The sequence below is a fragment of the Convolutriloba macropyga genome, chromosome 9 (genome assembly GCF_964194025.1).
Source record: "Convolutriloba macropyga chromosome 9, txConMacr16.3, whole genome shotgun sequence".
Taxonomy (NCBI): Eukaryota; Metazoa; Xenacoelomorpha; order Acoela; family Convolutidae; genus Convolutriloba; species Convolutriloba macropyga.
Genome location: NC_134476.1, coordinates 23,657,528 through 23,675,141, shown reverse-complemented (window position 1 = coordinate 23,675,141; position 17,614 = coordinate 23,657,528). Strand labels below are relative to the sequence as shown.

At 39.7% G+C, this 17,614-nt stretch overlaps 2 non-coding genes across 2 annotated transcripts; both read left to right on the top strand.

Annotated features, from left to right (window-relative positions):
* The first annotated feature begins 1,747 nt into the window (after positions 1-1,747).
* Positions 1,748-1,866, top strand: LOC142347339 (5S ribosomal RNA). The gene has a single exon (XR_012760336.1). It is a non-coding gene; the product is annotated as a 5S ribosomal RNA (ribosomal RNA).
* Positions 1,867-3,001: 1,135 nt separating this feature from the next.
* On the top strand, positions 3,002-3,120 carry LOC142347338 (5S ribosomal RNA). The gene has a single exon (XR_012760335.1). It is a non-coding gene; the product is annotated as a 5S ribosomal RNA (ribosomal RNA).
* The last annotated feature ends 14,494 nt before the right edge of the window (positions 3,121-17,614 follow it).

Here is a 17,614-nt window from a genome sequence, read left to right as displayed (position 1 = left end):
CAAAATGGTTCGCGGTGCCAGATTTTTTTATTTTATCCCAAACTATGGCTCAAGTGGAGCATGCCCACAAAAAATGAGCCAAATCGGACTAAAATTGACGATTTGGTGACCAATACAAAGTTCGGTGATCGAAAAAGTTAAGCCTCATCGAGCGCGGATACTTTTTTGGAAATCGGTAAAAACTTGTCCAAAATGGTTCGCGGTGCCAGATTTTTTTATTTTATCCCAAACTATGGCTCAAGTGGAGCATGCCCACAAAAAATGAGCCAAATCGGACTAAAATTGACGATTTGGTGACCAAAACAAAGTTCGGTGATCGAAAAAATTAAGCCTCATCGAGCGCGGATACTTTTTTGGAAATTGGTAAAAACTTGTCCAAAATGGTTCGCTGTGCAAGATTTTTTTATTTTATTCCAAATTATGGCTCAAGTGGAGCATGCCCACAAAAAATGAGCCAAATCGGACTAAAATTGACGATTTGGTGACCAAAACAAAGTTCGGTGATCGAAAAAGTTAAGCCTCATCGAGCGCGGATACTTTTTTGGAAATCGGTAAAAACTTGTCCAAAATGGTTCGCGGTGCCAGATTTTTTTATTTTATCCCAAACTATGGCTCAAGTGGAGCATGCCCACAAAAAATGAGCCAAATCGGACTAAAATTGACGATTTGGTGACCAAAACAAAGTTCGGTGATCGAAAAAGTTAAGCCTCATCGAGCGCGGATACTTTTTTGGAAATCGGTAAAAACTTGTCCAAAATGGTTCGCGGTGCCAGATTTTTTTATTTTATCCCAAACTATGGCTCAAGTGGAGCATGCCCAAAAAAAATGAGCCAAATCGGACTAAAATTGACGATTTGGTGATCAAAACAAAGTTCGGTGATCGAAAAAGTTAAGCCTCATCGAGCGCGGATACTTTTTTGGAAATCGGTAAAAATTTGTCCAAAATGGTTCGCTGTGCAAGATTTTTTTATTTTTATCCCAAACTATGGCTCAAGTGGAGCATGCCCACAAAAAATGAGCCAAATCGGACTAAAATTGACGATTTGGTGACCAATACAAAGTTCGGTGATCGAAAAAGTTAAGCCTCATCGAGCGCGGATACTTTTTGTAAATGACAATTTCAGCAGTAACCATTGCTCCAAACACACCCCATATACTTGTAAAGGCCATTATTATAGTTCCCCTGCTTGCGTATTATGTATATTTGATATTTGGAACTGTCTCGGAAACATCAATACTAATTGTATAATTTCCCTTTATTAAACTAACTTTTAACTTAGTGCAAATCGCTCAGTTCCATTCTTTAGGCTGCACTCCGCTAACGCAGAGTGCATTCAAATAAAACTTATCAAATAAAGTTAATACTTACCTATTTAATAAGTTTATCACAACAAATAGGCTAAAAGCAATGCCACTGATTTTCCCAATTACCGGCCTAAACCCACTGAAGTCATTCTTCCGGTCCAATGTCCGGTTATACAGGTTCCTCGTACCCAATTCATCTGTGCTTTGTTTTGCGGCCGTTCCACTGTATTGTGGATGGTTGGAAGCAAAAAGTTTGCGCGTTTGTCATAATACACTGTATGGCTACGAATTGCATAAATTATAACACAACCGTGGCTAAAATTGCATGTATTAAGTGACTATTTTGCAAACCGCAAGGCGGCGAGTTAAAGTGATCCTGTATATGAATATGAGACTACAATACAATACTGTTGTATATAAATTCGCTCCCGCTTACGCAAATGCCTACGACCATACCATGTTGAATGCACCGGTTCTCGTCCGATCACCGAAGTTAAGCAACATTGGGCCTGGTTAGTACTTGGATGGGTGACCGCTTGGGAACACCAGGTGTTGTAGGCTTTTTCTTTTGAGTATTCAAACCTCATAGAATACTTTTATTCGATATTTACACATTTTAGAGCCTCAAAAAGCCTCGGTGATCGAAAAAGTTAAGCCTCATCGAGCGCGGATACTTTTTTGGAAATCGGTAAAAACTTGTCCAAAATGGTTCGCGGTGCCAGATTTTTTTATTTTATCCCAAACTATGGCTCAAGTGGAGCATGCCCACAAAAAATGAGCCAAATCGGACTAAAATTGACGATTTGGTGATCAAAACAAAGTTCGGTGATCGAAAAAGTTAAGCCTCATCGAGCGCGGATACTTTTTTGGAAATCGGTAAAAATTTGTCCAAAATGGTTCGCTGTGCAAGATTTTTTTATTTTTATCCCAAACTATGGCTCAAGTGGAGCATGCCCACAAAAAATGAGCCAAATCGGACTAAAATTGACGATTTGGTGACCAATACAAAGTTCGGTGATCGAAAAAGTTAAGCCTCATCGAGCGCGGATACTTTTTGTAAATGACAATTTCAGCAGTAACCATTGCTCCAAACACACCCCATATACTTGTAAAGGCCATTATTATAGTTCCCCTGCTTGCGTATTATGTATATTTGATATTTGGAACTGTCTCGGAAACATCAATACTAATTGTATAATTTCCCTTTATTAAACTAACTTTTAACTTAGTGCAAATCGCTCAGTTCCATTCTTTAGGCTGCACTCCGCTAACGCAGAGTGCATTCAAATAAAACTTATCAAATAAAGTTAATACTTACCTATTTAATAAGTTTATCACAACAAATAGGCTAAAAGCAATGCCACTGATTTTCCCAATTACCGGCCTAAACCCACTGAAGTCATTCTTCCGGTCCAATGTCCGGTTATACAGGTTCCTCGTACCCAATTCATCTGTGCTTTGTTTTGCGGCCGTTCCACTGTATTGTGGATGGTTGGAAGCAAAAAGTTTGCGCGTTTGTCATAATACACTGTATGGCTACGAATTGCATAAATTATAACACAACCGTGGCTAAAATTGCATGTATTAAGTGACTATTTTGCAAACCGCAAGGCGGCGAGTTAAAGTGATCCTGTATATGAATATGAGACTACAATACAATACTGTTGTATATAAATTCGCTCCCGCTTACGCAAATGCCTACGACCATACCATGTTGAATGCACCGGTTCTCGTCCGATCACCGAAGTTAAGCAACATTGGGCCTGGTTAGTACTTGGATGGGTGACCGCTTGGGAACACCAGGTGTTGTAGGCTTTTTCTTTTGAGTATTCAAACCTCATAGAATACTTTTCTTCGATATTTACACATTTTAGAGCCTCAAAAAGCCTCGGTGATCGAAAAAGTTAAGCCTCATCGAGCGCGGATACTTTTTTGGAAATCGGTAAAAACTTGTCCAAAATGGTTCGCGGTGCCAGCTTTTTTATTTTATCCCAAACTATGGCTCAAGTGGAGCATGCCCACAAAAAATGAGCCAAATCGGACTAAAATTGACGATTTGGTGACCAATACAAAGTTCGGTGATCGAAAAAGTTAAGCCTCATCGAGCGCGGATACTTTTTTGGAAATCGGTAAAAACTTGTCCAAAATGGTTCGCGGTGCCAGATTTTTTTTTATTTTATCCCAAACTATGGCTCAAGTGGAGCATGCCCACAAAAAATGAGCCAAATCGGACTAAAATTGACGATTTGGTGACCAAAACAAAGTTCGGTGATCGAAAAAGTTAAGCCTCATCGAGCGCGGATACTTTTTTGGAAATCGGTAAAAACTTGTCCAAAATGGTTCGCGGTGCCAGATTTTTTTATTTTATCCCAAATTATGGCTCAAGTGGAGCATGCACACAAAAAATGAGCTAAATCGGACTAAAATTGACGATTTGGTGACCAATACAAAGTTCGGTGATCGAAAAAGTTAAGCCTCATCGAGCGCGGATACTTTTTTGGAAATCGGTAAAAACTTGTCCAAAATGGTTCGCGGTGCCAGATTTTTTTATTTTATCCCAAACTATGGCTCAAGTGGAGCATGCCCACAAAAAATGAGCCAAATCGGACTAAAATTGACGATTTGGTGACCAAAACAAAGTTCGGTGATCGAAAAAGTTAAGCCTCATCGAGAGCGGATACTTTTTTGGAAATTTGTAAAAACTTGTCCAAAATGGTTCGCGGTGCCAGATTTTTTTATTTTATCCCAAATTATGGCTCAAGTGGAGCATGCCCACAAAAAATGAGCTAAATCGGACTAAAATTGACGATTTGGTGACCAATACAATGTTCGGTGATCGAAAAAGTTAAGCCTCATCGAGCGCGGATACTTTTTTGGAAATCGGTAAAAACTTGTCCAAAATGGTTCGCGGTGCCAGATTTTTTTATTTTATCCCAAACTATGGCTCAAGTGGAGCATGCCCACAAAAAATGAGCCAAATCGGACTAAAATTGACGATTTGGTGACCAATACAAAGTTCGGTGATCGAAAAAGTTAAGCCTCATCGAGCGCGGATACTTTTTTGGAAATCGGTAAAAACTTGTCCAAAATGGTTCGCGGTGCCAGATTTTTTTAGTTTATCCCAAACTATGGCTCAAGTGGAGCATGCCCACAAAAAATGAGCCAAATCGGACTAAAATTGACGATTTGGTGACCAAAACAAAGTTCGGTGATCGAAAAAGTTAAGCCTCATCGAGCGCGGATACTTTTTTGGAAATCGGTAAAAACTTGCCCAAAATGGTTCGCGGTGCCAGATTTTTTTATTTTATCCCAAACTATGGCTCAAGTGGAGCATGCCCACAAAAAATGAGCCAAATCGGACTAAAATTGACGATTTGGTGACCAATACAAAGTTCGGTGATCGAAAAAGTTAAGCCATATCGAGCGCGGATACTTTTTTGGAAATCGGTAAAAACTTGTCCAAAATGGTTCTCGGTGCCAGATTTTTTTATTTTATCCCAAACTATGGCTCAAGTGGAGCATGCCCACAAAAAATGAGCCAAATCGGACTAAAATTGACGATTTGGTGACCAAAACAAAGTTCGGTGATCGAAAAAGTTAAGCCTCATCGAGCGCGGATACTTTTTTGGAAATCGGTAAAAACTTGTCCAAAATGGTTCGCGGTGCCAAATTTATTTATTTTATCCCAAACTCTGGCTCAAGTGGAGCATGCCCACAAAAAATGAGCCAAATCGGACTAAAATTGACGATTTGGTGACCAAAACAAAGTTCGGTGATCGAACAAGTTAAGCCTCATCGAGCGCGGATACTTTTTTGGAAATCGGAAAAAACTTTTCCAAAATGGTTCGCGGTGCCAGATTTTTTTATTTTATCCCAAATTATGGCTCAAGTGGAGCATGCCCACAAAAAATGAGCTAAATCGGACTAAAATTGACGATTTGGTGACCAATACAAAGTTCGGTGATCGAAAAAGTTAAGCCTCATCGAGCGCGGATACTTTTTTGGAAATCGGTAAAAACTTGCCCAAAATGGTTCGCGGTGCCAGATTTTTTTATTTTATCCCAAACTATGGCTCAAGTGGAGCATGCCCACAAAAAATGAGCCAAATCGGACTAAAATTGACGATTTGGTGACCAATACAAAGTTCGGTGATCGAAAAAGTTAAGCCATATCGAGCGCGGATACTTTTTTGGAAATCGTAAAAACTTGTCCAAAATGGTTCTCGGTGCCAGATTTTTTTATTTTATCCCAAACTATGGCTCAAGTGGAGCATGCCCACAAAAAATGAGCCAAATCGGACTAAAATTGACGATTTGGTGACCAAAACAAAGTTCGGTGATCGAAAAAGTTAAGCCTCATCGAGCGCGGATACTTTTTTGGAAATCGGTAAAAACTTGTCCAAAATGGTTCGCGGTGCCAAATTTATTTATTTTATCCCAAACTCTGGCTCAAGTGGAGCATGCCCACAAAAAATGAGCCAAATCGGACTAAAATTGACGATTTGGTGACCAAAACAAAGTTCGGTGATCGAAAAAGTTAAGCCTCATCGAGCGCGGATACTTTTTTGGAAATCGGAAAAAACTTTTCCAAAATGGTTCGCGGTGCCAGATTTTTTTATTTTATCCCAAATTATGGCTCAAGTGGAGCATGCCCACAAAAAATGAGCTAAATCGGACTAAAATTGACGATTTGGTGACCAATACAAAGTTCGGTGATCGAAAAAGTTAAACCTCATCGAGCGCGGATACTTTTTTGGAAATTGGTAAAAACTTGTCCAAAATGGTTCGCGGTGCCAAATTTTTTTATTTTATCCCAAACTATGGCTCAAGTGGAGCATGCCCACAAAAAATGAGCCAAATCGGACTAAAATTGACGATTTGGTGACCAAAACAAAGTTCGGTGATCGAAAAAGTTAAGCCTCATCGAGCGCGGATACTTTTTTGGAAATCGGTAAAAACTTGTCCAAAATGGTTCGCGGTGCCAGATTTTTTTATTTTATCCCAAACTATGGCTCAAGTGGAGCATGCCCACAAAAAATGAGCCAAATCGGACTAAAATTGACGATTTGGTGACCAAAACAAAGTTCGGTGATCGAAAAAGTTAAGCCTCATCGAGCGCGGATACTTTTTTGGAAATTGGTAAAAACTTGTCCAAAATGGTTCGCGGTGCCAGATTTTTTTATTTTATCCCAAACTATGGCTCAAGTGGAGCATGCCCACAAAAAATGAGCCAAATCGGACTAAAATTGACGATTTGGTGACCAAAACAAAGTTCGGTGATCGAAAAAGTTAAGCCTCATCGAGCGCGGATACTTTTTTGGAAATCGGTAAAAACTTGTCCAAAATGGTTCGCGGTGCCAGATTTTTTTATTTTATCCCAAACTATGGCTCAAGTGGAGCATGCCCACAAAAAATGAGCCAAATCGGACTAAAATTGACGATTTGGTGACCAATACAAAGTTCGGTGATCGAAAAAGTTAAGCCTCATCGAGCGCGGATACTTTTTTGGAAATTGGTAAAAACTTGTCCAAAATGGTTCGCGGTGCCAGATTTTTTTATTTTATCCCAAACTATGGCTCAAGTGGAGCATGCCCACAAAAAATGAGCCAAATCGGACTAAAATTGACGATTTGGTGACCAAAACAAAGTTCGGTGATCGAAAAAGTTAAGCCTCATCGAGCGCGGATACTTTTTTAGAAATCGGTAAAAACTTGTCCAAAATGGTTCGCGGTGCCAGATTTTTTTATTTTATCCCAAACTATGGCTCAAGTGGAGCATGTCCACAAAAAATGAGCCAAATCGGACTAAAATTGACGATTTGGTGACCAAAACAAAGTTCGGTGATCGAAAAAGTTAAGCCTCATCGAGCGCGGATACTTTTTTGGAAATCGGTAAGAACTTGTCCAAAATGGTTCGCGGTGCCAGATTTTTTTATTTTATCCCAAACTGTGGCTCAAGTGGAGCATGCCCACAAAAAATGAGCCAAATCGGACTAAAATTGACGATTTGGTGACCAAAACAAAGTTCGGTGATCGAAAAAGTTAAGCCTCATCGAGCGCGGATACTTTTTTGGAAATCGGTAAAAACTTGTCCAAAATGGTTCGCGGTGCCAGATTTTTTTATTTTATCCCAAACTATGGCTCAAGTGGAGCATGCCCACAAAAAATGAGCCAAATCGGACTAAAATTGACGATTTGGTGACCAAAACAAAGTTCGGTGATCGAAAAAGTTAAGCCTCATCGAGCGCGGATACTTTTTTGGAAATTGGTAAAAACTTGTCCAAAATGGTTCGCGGTGCCAGATTTTTTTATTTTATCCCAAACTGTGGCTCAAGTGGAGCATGCCCACAAAAAATGAGCCAAATCGGACTAAAATTGACGATTTGGTGACCAAAACAAAGTTCGGTGATCGAAAAAGTTAAGCCTCATCGAGCGCGGATACTTTTTTGGAAATCGGTAAAAACTTGTCCAAAATGGTTCGCGGTGCCAGATTTTTTTATTTATCCCAGACTATGGCTCAAGTGGAGCATGCCCACAAAAAATGAGCCAAATCGGACTAAAATTGACGATTTGGTGACCAAAACAAAGTTCGGTGATCGAAAAAGTTAAGCCTCATCGAGCGCGGATACTTTTTTAGAAATCGGTAAAAACTTGTCCAAAATGGTTCGCGGTGCCAGATTTTTTTATTTTATCCCAAACTATGGCTCAAGTGGAGCATGCCCACAAAAAATGAGCCAAATCGGACTAAAATTGACGATTTGGTGACCAAAACAAAGTTCGGTGATCGAAAAAGTTAAGCCTCATCGAGCGCGGATACTTTTTTGGAAATCGGTAAAAACTTGTCCAAAATGGTTCGCGGTGCCAGATTTTTTTATTTTATCCCAAACTATGGCTCAAGTGGAGCATGCCCACAAAAAATGAGCCAAATCGGACTAAAATTGACGATTTGGTGACCAAAACAAAGTTCGGTGATCGAAAAAGTTAAGCCTCATCGAGCGCGGATACTTTTTTGGAAATTGGTAAAAACTTGTCCAAAATGGTTCGCGGTGCCAGATTTTTTTATTTTATCCCAAACTATGGCTCAAGTGGAGCATGCCCACAAAAAATGAGCCAAATCGGACTAAAATTGACGATTTGGTGACCAAAACAAAGTTCGGTGATCGAAAAAGTTAAGCCTCATCGAGCGCGGATACTTTTTTGGAAATCGGTAAAAACTTGTCCAAAATGGTTCGCGGTGCCAGATTTTTTTATTTTATCCCAAACTATGGCTCAAGTGGAGCATGCCCACAAAAAATGAGCCAAATCGGACTAAAATTGACGATTTGGTGACCAAAACAAAGTTCGGTGATCGAAAAAGTTAAGCCTCATCGAGCGCGGATACTTTTTTGGAAATCGGTAAAAACTTGTCCAAAATGGTTCGCGGTGCCAGATTTTTTTATTTATCCCAGACTATGGCTCAAGTGGAGCATGCCCACAAAAAATGAGCCAAATCGGACTAAAATTGACGATTTGGTGACCAAAACAAAGTTCGGTGATCGAAAAAATTAAGCCTCATCGAGCGCGGATACTTTTTTGGAAATTGGTAAAAACTTGTCCAAAATGGTTCGCGGTGCCAGATTTTTTTATTTTATCCCAAACTATGGCTCAAGTGGAGCATGCCCACAAAAAATGAGCCAAATCGGACTAAAATTGACGATTTGGTGACCAAAACAAAGTTCGGTGATCGAAAAAGTTAAGCCTCATCGAGCGCGGATACTTTTTTGGAAATCGGTAAAAACTTGTCCAAAATGGTTCGCGGTGCCAAATTTTTTTATTTTATCCCAAACTATGGCTCAAGTGGAGCATGCCCACAAAAAATGAGCCAAATCGGACTAAAATTGACGATTTGGTGACCAAAACAAAGTTCGGTGATCGAAAAAGTTAAGCCTCATCGAGCGCGGATACTTTTTTGGAAATTGGTAAAAACTTGTCCAAAATGGTTCGCGGTGCCAGATTTTTTTATTTTATCCCAAACTATGGCTCAAGTGGAGCATGCCCACAAAAAATGAGCCAAATCGGACTAAAATTGACGATTTGGTGACCAAAACAAAGTTCGGTGATCGAAAAAGTTAAGCCTCATCGAGCGCGGATACTTTTTTGGAAATCGGTAAAAACTTGTCCAAAATGGTTCGCGGTGCCAGATTTTTTTATTTTATCCCAAATTATGGCTCAAGTGGAGCATGCCCACAAAAAATGAGCCAAATCGGACTAAAATTGACGATTTGGTGACCAGAACAAAGTTCGGTGATCGAAAAAGTTAAGCCTCATCGAGCGCGGATACTTTTTTGGAAATCGGTAAAAACTTGTCCAAAATGGTTCGCGGTGCCAGTTTTTTTTATTTTATCCCAAACTATGGCTCAAGTGGAGCATGCCCACAAAAAATGAGCCAAATCGGACTAAAATTGACGATTTGGTAATCAAAACAAAGTTCGGTGATCGAAAAAGTTAAGCCTCATCGAGCGCGGATACTTTTTTGGAAATTGGTAAAAACTTGTCCAAAATGGTTCGCGGTGCCAGATTTTTTTATTTTATCCCAAACTATGGCTCAAGTGGAGCATGCCCACAAAAAATGAGCCAAATCGGACTAAAATTGACGATTTGGTGACCAAAACAAAGTTCGGTGATCGAAAAAGTTAAGCCTCATCGAGCGCTGATACTTTTTTGGAAATCGGTAAAAACTTGTCCAAAATGGTTCGCGGTGCCAGATTTTTTTATTTTATCCCAAACTATGGCTCAAGTGGAGCATGCCCACAAAAAATGAGCCAAATCGGACTAAAATTGACGATTTGGTGACCAAAACAATGTTCGGTGATCGAAAAAGTTAAGCCTCATCGAGCGCGGATACTTTTTTGGAAATTGGTAAAAACTTGTCCAAAATGGTTCGCGGTGCCAGATTTTTTTATTTTATCCCAAACTATGGCTCAAGTGGAGCATGCCCACAAAAAATGAGCCAAATCGGACTAAAATTGACGATTTGGTGACCAAAACAAAGTTCGGTGATCGAAAAAGTTAAGCCTCATCGAGCGCGGATACTTTTTTGGAAATCGGTAAAAACTTGTCCAAAATGGTTCGCGGTGCCAGATTTTTTTATTTTATCCCAAACTATGGCTCAAGTGGAGCATGCCCACAAAAAATGAGCCAAATCGGACTAAAATTGACGATTTGGTGACCAAAACAAAGTTCGGTGATCGAAAAAGTTAAGCCTCATCGAGCGCGGATACTTTTTTGGAAATCGGTAAAAACTTGTCCAAAATGGTTCGCGGTGCCAGATTTTTTTATTTTATCCCAAACTATGGCTCAAGTGGAGCATGCCCACAAAAAATGAGCCAAATCGGACTAAAATTGACGATTTGGTGACCAAAACAATGTTCGGTGATCGAAAAAGTTAAGCCTCATCGAGCGCGGATACTTTTTTGGAAATTGGTAAAAACTTGTCCAAAATGGTTCGCGGTGCCAGATTTTTTTATTTTATCCCAAACTATGGCTCAAGTGGAGCATGCCCACAAAAAATGAGCCAAATCGGACTAAAATTGACGATTTGGTGACCAAAACAAAGTTCGGTGATCGAAAAAGTTAAGCCTCATCGAGCGCGGATACTTTTTTGGAAATCGGTAAAAACTTGTCCAAAATGGTTCGCGGTGCCAGATTTTTTTATTTTATCCCAAACTATGGCTCAAGTGGAGCATGCCCACAAAAAATGAGCCAAATCGGACTAAAATTGACGATTTGGTGACCAAAACAAAGTTCGGTGATCGAAAAAGTTAAGCCTCATCGAGCGCGGATACTTTTTTGGAAATCGGTAAAAACTTGTCCAAAATGGTTCGCGGTGCCAGATTTTTTTATTTTATCCCAAACTATGGCTCAAGTGGAGCATGCCCACAAAAAATGAGCCAAATCGGACTAAAATTGACGATTTGGTGACCAAAACAATGTTCGGTGATCGAAAAAGTTAAGCCTCATCGAGCGCGGATACTTTTTTGGAAATTGGTAAAAACTTGTCCAAAATGGTTCGCGGTGCCAGATTTTTTTATTTTATCCCAAACTATGGCTCAAGTGGAGCATGCCCACAAAAAATGAGCCAAATCGGACTAAAATTGACGATTTGGTGACCAAAACAAAGTTCGGTGATCGAAAAAGTTAAGCCTCATCGAGCGCGGATACTTTTTTGGAAATCGGTAAAAACTTGTCCAAAATGGTTCGCGGTGCCAGATTTTTTTATTTTATCCCAAACTATGGCTCAAGTGGAGCATGCCCACAAAAAATGAGCCAAATCGGACTAAAATTGACGATTTGGTGACCAAAACAAAGTTCGGTGATCGAAAAAGTTAAGCCTCATCGAGCGCGGATACTTTTTTGGAAATCGGTAAAAACTTGTCCAAAATGGTTCGCGGTGCCAGATTTTTTTATTTTATCCCAAACTATGGCTCAAGTGGAGCATGCCCACAAAAAATGAGCCAAATAGGACTAAAATTGACGATTTGGTGACCAAAACAAAGTTCGGTGATCGAAAAAGTTAAGCCTCATCGAGCGCGGATACTTTTTTGGAAATCGGTAAAACTTGTCCAAAATGGTTCGCGGTGCCAGATTTTTTTATTTTATCCCAAACTATGGCTCAAGTGGAGCATGCCCACAAAAAATGAGCCAAATCGGACTAAAATTGACGATTTGGTGACCAAAACAAAGTTCGGTGATCGAAAAAGTTAAGCCTCATCGAGCGCGGATACTTTTTTGGAAATCGGTAAAAACTTGTCCAAAATGGTTCGCGGTGCCAGATTTTTTTATTTTATCCCAAACTATGGCTCAAGTGGAGCATGCCCACAAAAAATGAGCCAAATCGGACTAAAATTGACGATTTGGTGACCAAAACAAAGTTCGGTGATCGAAAAAGTTAAGCCTCATCGAGCGCGGATACTTTTTTGGAAATCGGTAAAAACTTGTCCAAAATGGTTCGCGGTGCCAGATTTTTTTATTTTATCCCAAACTATGGCTCAAGTGGAGCATGCCCACAAAAAATGAGCCAAATAGGACTAAAATTGACGATTTGGTGACCAAAACAAAGTTCGGTGATCGAAAAAGTTAAGCCTCATCGAGCGCGGATACTTTTTTGGAAATCGGTAAAAACTTGTCCAAAATGGTTCGCGGTGCCAGATTTTTTTATTTTATCCCACACTATGGCTCAAGTGGAGCATGCCCACAAAAAATGAGCCAAATCGGACTAAAATTGACGATTTGGTGACCAAAACAAAGTTCGGTGATCGAAAAAGTTAAGCCTCATCGAGCGCGGATACTTTTTTGGAAACCGGTAAAAACTTGTCCAAAATGGTTCGCGGTGCCAGATTTTTTTATCTTATCCCAAACTATGGCTCAAGTGGAGCATGCCCACAAAAAATGAGCCAAATCGGACTAAAATTGACGATTTGGTGACCAAAATAAAGTTCGGTGATCGAAAAAGTTAAGCCTCATCGAGCGCGGATACTTTTTTGGAAATTGGTAAAAACTTGTCCAAAAGGGTTCGCGGTGCCAGATTTTTTTATTTTATCCCAAACTATGGCTCAAGTGGAGCATGCCCACAAAAAATGAGCCAAATCGGACTAAAATTGACGATTTGGTGACCAAAACAAAGTTCGGTGATCGAAAAAGTTAAGCCTCATCGAGCGCGGATACTTTTTTGGAAATCGGTAAAAACTTGTCCAAAATGGTTCGCGGTGCCAGATTTTTTTATTTTATCCCAAACTATGGCTCAAGTGGAGCATGCCCACAAAAAATGAGCCAAATTGGACTAAAATTGACGATTTGGTGACCAAAACAAAGTTCGGTGATCGAAAAAGTTAAGCCTCATCGAGCGCGGATACTTTTTTGGAAATCGGTAAAAACTTGTCCAAAATGGTTCGCGGTGCCAGATTTATTTATTTTATCCCAAACTATGGCTCAAGTGGAGCATGCCCACAAAAAATGAGCCAAATCGGACCAAAATTGACGATTTGGTGACCAAAACAAAGTTCGGTGATCGAAAAAGTTAAGCCTCATCGAGCGCGGATTCTTTTTTGGAAATCGGTAAAAACTTGTCCAAAATGGTTCGCGGTGCCAGATTTTTTTATTTTATCCCAAACTATGGCTCAAGTGGAGCATGCCCACAAAAAATGAGCCAAACCGGACTAAAATTGACGATTTGGTGACCAAAACAAAGTTCGGTGATCGAAAAAGTTAAGCCTCATCGAGCGCGGATACTTTTTTGGAAATCAGTAAAAACTTGTCCAAAATGGTTCGCGGTGCCAGATTTTTTTATTTATCCCAAACTATGGCTCAAGTGGAGCATGCCCACAAAAAATGAGCCAAATCGGACTAAAATTGACGATTTGGTGACCAAAACAAAGTTCGGTGATCGAAAAAGTTAAGCCTCATCGAGCGCGGATACTTTTTTGGAAATTGGTAAAAACTTGTCCAAAATGGTTCGCGGTGCCAGATTTTTTTATTTTATCCCAAACTATGGCTCAAGTGGAGCATGCCCACAAAAAATGAGCCAAATCGGACTAAAATTGACGATTTGGTGACCAAAACAAAGTTCGGTGATCGAAAAAGTTAAGCCTCATCGAGCGCGGATACTTTTTTGGAAATTGGTAAAAACCTGTCCAAAATGGTTCGCGGTGCCAGATTTTTTTATTTTATCCCAAACTATGGCTCAAGTGGAGCATGCCCACAAAAAATGAGCCAAATCGGACTAAAATTGACGATTTGGTGACCAAAACAAAGTTCGGTGATCGAAAAAGTTAAGCCTCATCGAGCGCGGATTATTTTTTGGAAATCGGTAAAAACTTGTCCAAAATGGTTCGCGGTGCCAGATTTTTTTATTTTATCCCAAACTATGGCTCAAGTGGAGCATGCCCACAAAAAATGAGCCAAATCGGACTAAAATTGACGATTTGGTGACCAAAACAAAGTTTGGTGATCGAAAAAGTTAAGCCTCATCGAGCGCGGATACTTTTTTGGAAATCGGTAAAAACTTGTCCAAAATGGTTCGCGGTGCCAGATTTTTTTATTTATCCCAAACTATGGCTCAATTGGAGCATGCCCACAAAAAATGAGCCAAATCGGACTAAAATTGACGATTTGGTGACCAAAACAAAGTTCGGTGATCGAAAAAGTTAAGCCTCATCGAGCGCGGATACTTTTTTGGAAATTGGTAAAAACCTGTCCAAAATGTTTCGCGGTGCCAGATTTTTTTATTTTATCCCAAACTATGGCTCAAGTGGAGCATGCCCACAAAAAATGAGCCGAATCGGACTAAAATTGACGATTTGGTGACCAAAACAAAGTTCGGTGATCGAAAAAGTTAAGCCTCATCTAGCGCGGATACTTTTTTGGAAATCGGTAAAAACTTGTCCAAAATGGTTCGCGGTGCCAGATTTATTTATTTTATCCCAAACTATGGCTCAAGTGGAGCATGCCCACAAAAAATGAGCCAAATCGGACTAAAATTGACGATTTGGTGACCAAAACAAAGTTCGGTGATCGAAAAAGTTAAGCCTCATCGAGCGCGGATACTTTTTTGGAAATTGGTAAAAACTTGTCCAAAATGGTTCGCGGTGCCAGATTTTTTTATTTTATCCAAAACTATGGCTCAAGTGGAGCATGCCCACAAAAAATGAGCCAAATCGGACTAAAATTGACGATTCGGTGACCAAAACAAAGTTCGGTGATCGAAAAAGTTAAGCCTCATCGAGCGCGGATACTTTTTTGGAAATCGGTAAAAACTTGTCCAAAATGGTTCGCGGTGCCAGATTTTTTATTTTATCCCAAACTATGGCTCAAGTGGAGCATGCCCACAAAAAATGAGCCAAATTGGACTAAAATTGACGATTTGGTGACCAAAACAAAGTTCGGTGATCGAAAAAGTTAAGCCTCATCGAGCGCGGATACTTTTTTGGAAATCGGTAAAAACTTGTCCAAAATGGTTCGCGGTGCCAGATTTATTTATTTTATCCCAAACTATGGCTAAAGTGGAGCATGCCCACAAAAAATGAGCCAAATCGGACTAAAATTGACGATTTGGTGACCAAAACAAAGTTCGGTGATCGAAAAAGTTAAGCCTCATCGAGCGCGGATACTTTTTTGGAAATCGGTAAAAACTTGTCCAAAATGGTTCGCGGTGCCAGATTTTTTTATTTTATCCCAAACTATGGCTCAAGTGGAGCATGCCCACAAAAAATGAGCCAAATCGGACTAAAATTGACGATTTGGTGACCAAAACAAAGTTCGGTGATCGAAAAAGTTAAGCCTCATCGAGCGCGGATACTTTTTTGGAAATCGGTAAAAACTTGTCCAAAATGGTTCGCGGTGCCAGATTTATTTATTTTATCCCAAACTATGGCTCAAGTGGAGCATGCCCACAAAAAATGAGCCAAATCGGACTAAAATTGACGATTTGGTGACCAAAACAAAGTTCGGTGATCGAAAAAGTTAAGCCTCATCTAGCGCGGATACTTTTTTGGAAATCGGTAAAAACTTGTCCAAAATGGTTCGCGGTGCCAGATTTATTTATTTTATCCCAAACTATGGCTCAAGTGGAGCATGCCCACAAAAAATGAGCCAAATCGGACTAAAATTGACGATTTGGTGACCAAAACAAAGTTCGGTGATCGAAAAGTTAAGCCTCATCTAGCGCGGATACTTTTTTGGAAATCGGTAAAAACTTGTCCAAAATGGTTCGCGGTGCCAGATTTATTTATTTTATCCCAAACTATGGCTCAAGTGGAGCATGCCCACAAAAAATGAGCCAAATCGGACTAAAATTGACGATTTGGTGACCAAAACAAAGTTCGGTGATCGAAAAAGTTAAGCCTCATCTAGCGCGGATACTTTTTTGGAAATCGGTAAAAACTTGTCCAAAATGGTTCGCGGTGCCAGATTTTTTTATTTTATCCCAAACTATGGCTCAAGTGGAGCATGCCCACAAAAAATGAGCCAAATCGGACTAAAATTGACGATTTGGTGACCAAAACAAAGTTCGGTGATCGAAAAAGTTAAGCCTCATCGAGCGCGGATACTTTTTGGAAATCGGTAAAAACTTGTCCAAAATGGTTCGCGGTGCCAGATTTATTTATTTTATCCCAAACTATGGCTCATGTGGAGCATGCCCACAAAAAATGAGCCAAATCGGACTAAAATTGACGATTTGGTGACCAAAACAAGGTTCGGTGATCGAAAAAGTTAAGCCTCATCGAGCGCGGATACTTTTTTGGAAATCGGTAAAAACTTGTCCAAAATGGTTCGCGGTGCCAGATTTTTTTATTTTATCCCAAACTATGGCTCAAGTGGAGCATGCCCACAAAAAATGAGCCAAATCGGACTAAAATTGACGATTTGGTGACCAAAACAAAGTTCGGTGATCGAAAAAGTTAAGCCTCATCGAGCGCGGATACTTTTTTGGAAATTGGTAAAAACTTGTCCAAAATGGTTCGCGGTGCCAGATTTTTTTATTTTATCCCAAACTATGGCTCAAGTGGAGCATGCCCACAAAAAATGAGCCAAATCTGACTAAAATTGACGATTTGGTAACCAAAACAATGTTCGGTGATCGAAAAAGTTAAGCCTCATCGAGCGCGGATACTTTTTTGGAAATCGGTAAAAACTTGTCCAAAATGGTTCGCGGTGCCAGATTTTTTTATTTTACCCCAAACTATGGCTCAAGTGGAGCATGCCCACAAAAAATGAGCCAAATCGGACTAAAATTGACGATTTGGTGACCAATACAAAGTTCGGTGATCGAAAAAGTTAAATCTCATCGAGCGCGGATACTTTTTGTAAATGAGAATTTCAGCAGTAACCATTGCTCCAAACACACCCCATATACTTGTAAAGGCCATTATAATAGTTCCCCTGCTTGCGTATTATGTATATTTGATATTTGGAACTGTCTCGGAAACATCAATACTAATTGTATAATTTCCCTTTATTAAACTAACTTTTAACTTAGTGCAAATCGCTCAGTTCCATTCTTTAGGCTGCACTCCGCTAACGCAGAGTGCATTCAAATAAAACTTATCAAATAAAGTTAATACTTACCTATTTAATAAGTTTATCACAACAATTAGGCTTTTAAATAATAAATTCAGATGCTATTATTTACAGTTGTTATTTACAATGATGTTGAAATAATTCAGCAGGTTTCATTGATGAATCGTTACAGTTGGTATTTACAAGGAAAATTTATCAGATTTCATTGTTGAAGCTTTACAAATTAAGTACAAAATTCAAATAGTTTTTTGTTTGTTC